The sequence below is a fragment of the Tiliqua scincoides genome, chromosome 11 (assembly GCF_035046505.1).
Source record: "Tiliqua scincoides isolate rTilSci1 chromosome 11, rTilSci1.hap2, whole genome shotgun sequence".
In the NCBI taxonomy this organism is placed as follows: Eukaryota; Metazoa; Chordata; class Lepidosauria; order Squamata; family Scincidae; genus Tiliqua; species Tiliqua scincoides.
In genome coordinates, this window is record NC_089831.1 from 1044099 (window position 1) to 1052046 (window position 7948).

The window sequence follows — 7948 nt, forward strand, 5'->3', positions numbered from 1 at the left end:
TGCATCCTAGCTAGCAATGGACCTAGAAATTTCTTGCGTGACACAAGGAGGCCGGTTTCCCAAAACTGACTGGAATATGAAGATGGAGTGGAGAACATGTGGTTCTGGCGGCACTAAACAGCTCTCGTTGTTCAATATCCAGAATTCTTCCTTTGACAATTCTGTAAGCTGCATCACAACCAATCATACCTAACTCTTCAGTGTCCAGCCCTATTGACTTATTTAGTTAGAAGATCAGTGATCTCAATAGGCAGGACTGGATCCGATAATAATTGTTGCATTAATCAGAAGAGGTGGGGTTAAATAAAATCCTAAACCAAAATTTCAGAAGTCTTAACCATACAGTAGTCCTTAGTCGAATTAACCCCACCTCGAGACACAGGACCGAGTAGGGAACGCACCTGGGTAAGCCCAAAATCTTCCGTAAAAAGGAGGCTTGGACGCGTTCTAGTGGTTGGTTAATAACCTTATACCAGACAGGAGAACCATAAAGAACCTGGGAAAGAACCTTTCCCTTAAACGCCTCCAGAGCAGCCGGAACATAACCATTGCCGCAGGTGCAAAAGAAATGGGAAATGGCTGAGGAAGCTAGTTTGGATGCGTTCTGCACTGCCTTGCGATGAAAAGCCCAAGTGAGTCTGTAATGGAAGTTGATACCCAGGTACTTGAAATGCTTAACCTGTTCCATTTTGTTGCCATTACAAGACCACTTAAAAGCTTTCCATCTGTTAGCAAATATCATTATCTTAGATTTAGCATAATTGATCTGCAATTTGTTGGTAAAAAAATACTCTGTGGCACGACTGAGCAGACGTTTCAGGCCAATCCTAGTACGAGATATCAGTACTGCATCATCCGTGTACAGAAGTAGCGGCACTTGGCTTGCGCCAAGCTTTGAACAATGGCCATCTACTTCCTTCAGGGAAGGGGCAAGATCATTTAGAAATAGATTGAAAAGCATGGGGGCCAAGACACAGCCCTGTTTGACCCCTTTGTTAGTGATGATGGAGTGAGTTAGATTCCCCCATACTTAATATCTTTAAGTACAATGAGTGTACCCACACTTACAGTGCAATCTTATACATGCCTACTCAGAAGTAAGTCATGTTCAGTCCAATAAGCTTCCAGATGAGGTGTAGATGTAGATGACAAGCCTTGGACCCACAAAGTATCACACTGCAGGTTGATACATCTCAAAGCAGGCATTTAAGACAGGCCAAACGTTAACAAGTTGCCATTCTTGTATTTCATTTTTCACAAGCAGTGGCTTCCTTGGTTTTATAGTATCTTTATAGTATCCATAGCAGCCATTTTCAACCACTGTGCTGTGGCACACTGGTGTGCCGTGGATGGTCCCCAGGTGTGCCGCGGGAATTTGGGAGAGGGTCATTTATCAATAGGACCATTGGGGGATGTGAGCCCCCTTTGACAGCACAGTGTGCCTTGTCACTTGTCAAAAAGCTGATGGTGTGCCTTGACTGTTTTAGGGCCTTGCCAGTGTGCCGCAGGATGAAAAAGGTTGAAAATCACAGATCTATAGTATCAATAGTAACTGGGGCTGCCCCAAGGAGGAGGAGCCAACAGATGCCACATGGCAAAGCAAAAATATTCCCCTTGCTGGTCTGTGCAGAAGCCTTTCACAGGGTGTCCGGCCCCATGTGCCCCTGTTTTGCTCCCCATTTCTCTGGTAATTATACTCCAAGCTCTTTTGACTTATTTTCTGTGCTGCTTCCAAGCAGGAAATGAGTCCAGAAAACAGAAGCAGACTGGATTTTGAAACTACAGTATTACCTAGAAATCAAAATACTGAAGTTAACAGGCAATCAGTTATCACTAACAGACCAAAGGAGGGATTTTAAGGTGGAAAAAGATTCAGGCTCACAAGAGCTACATAGATTCCATTTCAAATGCATGAAAAACTCCAGCCACACACAAATCCTCACACTTCAGTGCTCAGATATTTACTACAGTATTTCTATACTGGCTCTGATATACCAGGGGTGTCCGAACTTTTTGACATGACAGCCACATCATCTCTGACACTGTGTTGGGGGCTGGGAAAAATAATTTACATTTAAAATTTGAATACATTTGCATAAATTAGAGACTGAGCTTATACGAACGAATGAAGGTCTTGCGATAGCTGAAGGCCTATAAAAGGCCTTGCCCAAAGCAAGGCCAGCCTTTCCTTTGCTGCCACTGCTGCTTCGCAGACGTGAAGCGGCAAGCAGCGAAGGGAGCCCTTGGCCCGCAGCTCATGCGAGAGGTCAAACGCTCAACGCTTGCACTGAGAGCAGGGCTCCAGCAAGTCTCAGAGGCTCATTGGAGACTGCGGGTCCCTGAGAGCCTGGGTGTGGGAACCCAAATGCATAGGCAGGCTGACCAGAAAGCCCATTTCCCAAATGAGATTTTTCCAAGTATTATTCTCTGAGAGAAGCTCGTACAGCATTTCTCCAGATGCTTCTCTTCCCTTCAGTCATCCTTCCTGCAGCTCTTGCCTCACAAGCTGGCACAGGCAGCCACCAATCATGCCTCTGGCCGGATTCGCAAGATGCTGTTTATCCATTTCTTGCCAGCTGACTCCTCTGGCAGCAGCTTTCCTTTCTGGTCATCCTTCCAAAGCTGAGACCCTGGTTGATCCTACTTAGCTTGTTCAGGCAAGGTGACATCTCCACCTCCAGACCACACCTGTGTAGATATTATGTACAGGTGACAAACAGAAGGAGGCAGCCAGGCAGGGTGCAGTCAAAGGGGAAGTGCAGGAGTGGTGGCTGCCATTGGGTGCTTGTTCTTTTCCACCAGGACTTTTTTTGAAGGATCTGAACCAAGATGAAGCAGCAGGCTTAGAAGGAGACAAACCGAGCATTTGGTTCGTGTGTTAATGCCACTGTTCCCAAGGGCTGCCTATGAAACTACGTATATGTACCTCATGTAGCATTCTTTCTCAGGTGGTGGCATAGCTGGAGGGGCGGTGGGGCACCCAGCCTGGCAGGGGACCTCAGCAGGGTGGGCAAGCGGCCCCTCCCTTTGGAGTCATTCCCAATGGGGGGGGAAACAGAGCCATATGGCTCCTAAGGGTCTCCAATGGGTCTCCTCAGACCCACACCTGCTGCTCCTCCTCCAGTGGCCATGGGCAAGAGCAAAGTGTGCAGCTGGTCAGTACAAGGGCCATGAAGAGGCTTTGATTTGGTGATGAATCTTGTCCTGGATGCTGTGGCATAGCCAGAGAGGATGCAAAGCACTAAGTGTTGCAGGTGGGTGCAAGCGGCCCCTCCCCTACAGAGGCGGGAGCAAAACAGAGTTGTCGCTTGCACAGCCACTTCAGGGGAGGGGAGGGGCTGCTCGCATGGTGCATTCAGTGCTTTGCCAGCCCTCTGGCTATGCCACTGCATTGCAGGATGCAGCTCCTGCACATGCCAGATCGTGAGGTCCATCCCTGGCTGGTGCCACATCTTTATAATAAGGGGGACTTATTAAAGGCGTGAAGCAGGGCTGTGTTCTTGCACCAACCTTGTTTGGGATCTTCTTCGCTGTCCTGCTGAAGCAGGCCTTTGGAACTACAACAGAAGGCATCTATCTCCGGACCAGATCAGATGGAAAGCTCTTCAACCTCTCCAGACTGAGAGCAAAGTCCAAAGTCCAGCTGAAATGTCTGCGTGACTTCCTCTTTGCCGACGATGCAGCTGTCACTACCCACTCTGCCAAAGATCTCCAGCAGCTCATGGATCGTTTTAGCAAGGCCTGCCAAGATTTTGGACTGACAATCAGCCTGAAGAAAACACAGGTCATGGTTCAGGATGTGGACTCACCTCCCTGCATTACAATCTCTGCACATGAACTGGAGGTTGTCCATGACTTTGTGTACCTTGGCTCAACGATCTCCAACACTCTTTCTCTCGATACCGAGCTAAACAAACGCATCGGTAAAGCAGCCACCACGTTTTCCAGACTCACAAAGAGAGTCTGGTCCAACAAGAAGCTGACGGAACATGCCAAGATCCAGGTCTACAGAGCTTGCGTCCTGAGTACACTTCTGTACTGCAGCGAGTCATGGACTCTTCACTCACAACAGGAGAGGAAACTGAATGCTTTCCACATGCACTCCCTCCGACGTATTCTCGGCATCACCTGGCACGACAAAGTTCCAAACAACACAGTCCTGGAACGTGCTGGAATCCCTAGCATGTATGCACTACTGAAACAGAGACGCCTGCGTTGGCTCGGTCATGTCGTGAGAATGGATGATGGCCGTATCCCAAAGGATCTCCTTTATGGAGAACTCGTGCAAGGAAAGCGCCCTACAGGTAGACATCGCTGCGATACAAGGACATCTGCAAGAGGGATCTGAAGGCCTTAGGAGTGGACCTCAACAAGTGGGAAACCTTGGCCTCTGAGCGGCCCGCTTGGAGGCAGGCTGTGCAGCATGGCCTTTCCCAGTTTGAAGAGACACTTGGCCAACAGTCTGAGGCTAAGAGGCAAAGAAGGAAGGCCCACAGCCAGGGAGACAGACCAGGGACAGACTGCACTTGCTCCCGGTGTGGAAGGGATTGTCACTCCCGGATTGGCCTTCTCAGCCACACTAGACACTGTGCCAGAACCACCTTTCAGAGCGCGATACCATAGTCTTTCGAGACTGAAGGTTGCCAACTACTATTAAAGTCCCTTATTATTTAAGAGTTTAGGGCAGCGATTTCCAACCTTTTTCATCTCATGGCACACTGAGAATGCGCCAAAATTGTCAAGGCACACTATCAGTTTTTTGACCACTGACAAGGCGCACCATGATGCTAGTAGGGGACTAACTTCCCCCAACTGCCCTACTAATAAATGACACTCCCCAAACTCCCACAGCACACCTGCAGACCCTCTGTGGCACACCAATGTGCCATGGCACAGTGGCCAAAAATCACTGGTTTAGGGTATAGCTCCACTCATGGGTTGCAAGTGCTTAGGCACATCACACAGCAGCAGTGCTTTTCAAAGGACTCCAGTGCCTCACCAGCTCCAGTGAGACTGGAGCCTCACCAGTGAGGCTGTGCCTCAACAGCCTCCCTACCCACTGCATGTCCCTGATGCCGAGCCAGGCATGTGCCAGCTGTGTGGTGGGGTGGGTGACCCGCCTGTTCCAGTCATGGCTTTGGCGACTCTGGGCACTGGGCCAGGTCAGGAGGCCGTGGAGTCCCTGGGTAAAGCTCCACAGCAGAACTACTACTCTCAGGAGGTGCAGTGTAAGGAAAGAGCCTTGTGAGGCCCAAAGGCTTGGAACGAGAGTGCATGGAGGGTTGGCCCTGCTACGGCATGGGTGTCTCTGTCTCGTCCTTGTGGAGCCTCACCATGGCTTGCAAGCGGCCCCTCAGAGCCATTCCAGGTGAGGAGAAAGCAAAACGGAGGCGAATGCCTGGAAGCTAAACTGGAAGCTCAGAAAGTGGCAGACCCAGATCCAGATGCGACAACCACACTGTAAAGGATTCCATCTGGAAGAGAAGGTTCTACAAGCTGCTCATAGAACAGTTATGGTAATAAACTCATTTGTAAGCCTCCTTGAGCATTTGCTTCGCATGGGAAAGGCGGGGCATAAATTTCTCAAATAAATAAATAAAATAAAAAACTTACTACTTTGCACCCCATCCAGCTACGCCACTGCTGCAGAGCATTTTATATGCACAGCTGACTTTTCACTGCAGAACTTCTTCAAACCAGAGTTTAGCAATAAGGTACACATCATACACTGCTTCAACGCGCAGCAGTTTGTTCAGGTACTACACTCACGCGGGACTTCCAAGACTGTAATCCTATTTATTTGTTCATTCGTTCAGTTTTTACCCTGCTTTTCTCTCAGAGAGGCACCCAAAATGGCTTGCAACCAGCACAATCACCCCCTAGTATAGGAGCAAAGCATATAAAATGCAATATCACAGGAAAACAGATACATACAACCCACAGAGCACCCAAAACTAAAATGACCGGGATAAACCTGGAAGGCTATCCTAAAGAGGGATGTATTTGGGCCACAATGGATGCTTCTGAAGAGTGAGCAGTTCACAAACTTAAAGGGAGGGAATGCCATAAAGTTTGGGCCTCTACCAAGCAACCCCAGTCTGAGTGGCACAGGATATGGCCTGTGGCTTAGGGCGCCAGCATGATGACAGTACCACTCCTGACAGTTCCACATCTGGTTCCACATCCAGATGTACTACTGGAGCAGCTGCAGCTGGCAGAAACCTCCAAGAGGTGGAGATGAGGGAGAGGCACAGTAAGGTGTTGGTGCTGGGTGCTATACCCTCAACACCCTTCAACAAGAAGTCCTTGTTGACTCCAAAACATCTTTTTAATAAGGGGAACTTATTAAAGTCCCTTATTAACTCATTTAAGACTTACTATTAAGCACTTAAGGCTTATTATTATTAAAGACTATTATTAGACTAATCATAGTTGGCAACTTTCAGTCTCGAAAGACTATGGTATCGCACTCTGAAAGGTGGTTCTGGAACAGCGTCTAGTGTGGCTGAAAAGGCCGATTCGGGAGTGACAATCCCTTCCACACTGGGAGCAAGTGCAGTCTGTCCCTGGCCTGTCTCCCTGGCTATGGGCCTTCCTTCTTTGCCTCTTAGCCTCAGACTGTTGGCCAAGTGTCTCTTCAAACTGGGAAAGGCCATGTTGCACAGCCTGCCTCCAAGCGGGCCGCTCAGGGGCCAGGGTTTCCCACTTGTTGAGGTCCACTCCTAAGGCCTTCAGATCCCTCTTGCAGATGTCCTTGTATCGCAGCTGTGGTCTACCTGTAGGCGCTTTCCTTGCACGAGTTCTCCATAGAGGAGATCCTTTGGGATCCGGCCATCATCCATTCTCATGACATGACCGAGCCAACGCAGGTGTCTCTGTTTCAGTAGTGCATACATGCTAGGGATTCCAGCACGTTCCAGGACTGTGTTGTTTGAAACTTTGTCCTGCCAGGTGATGCCGAGAATACGTCGGAGGCAGCGCATGTGGAAAGCATTCAGTTTCCTCTCCTGTTGTGAGTGAAGAGTCCATGACTCGCTGCAGTACAGAAGTGTACTCAGGACGCAAGCTCTGTAGACCTGGATCTTGGTATGTTCCGTCAGCTTCTTGTTGGACCAGACTCTCTTTGTGAGTCTGGAAAACGTGGTAGCTGCTTTACCGATGCGTTTGTTTAGCTCGGTATCGAGAGAAAGAGTGTCGGAGATCGTTGAGCCAAGGTACACAAAGTCATGGACAACCTCCAGTTCATGTGCAGAGATTGTGATGCAGGGAGGTAAGTCCACATCCTGAACCATGACCTGTGTTTTCTTCAGGCTGATTGTCAGTCCAAAATCTTGGCAGGCCTTGCTAAAACGATCCATGAGCTGCTGGAGATCTTTGGCAGAGTGGGTAGTGATAGCTGCATCGTCGGCAAAGAGGAAGTCACGCAGACATTTCAGCTGGACTTTGGACTTTGCTCTCAGTCTGGAGAGGTTGAAGAGCTTTCCATCTGATCTGGTCCGGAGATAGATGCCTTCTGTTGTAGTTCCAAAGGCCTGCTTCAGCAGGACAGCGAAGAAGATCCCAAACAAGGTTGGTGCAAGAACACAGCCCTGCTTCACGCCGCTTCGGATGTCAAAGGGGTGTGATGTGGAGCCATCAAAGACAACAGTGCCCTTCATGTCCTTGTGGAAGGATCTGATGATGCTGAGGAGCCTGGGTGGACATCCAATCTTGGGGAGAATCTTGAAGAGGCCATCCCTGCTGACCAGGTCGAAAGCCTTCGTGAGATCTATGAAGGCTATAAAGAGTGGCTGTCGTTGTTCCCTGCATTTCTCCTGCAGTTGTCTAAGGGAGAATACCATATCAGTGGTGGACCTGTTGGCTCGGAATCCACACTGTGATTCTGGATAAATGCTCTCTGCAAGTACATGGGGCCTCTTTAGTGCAACTCGGGCAAACAACTTTCCTA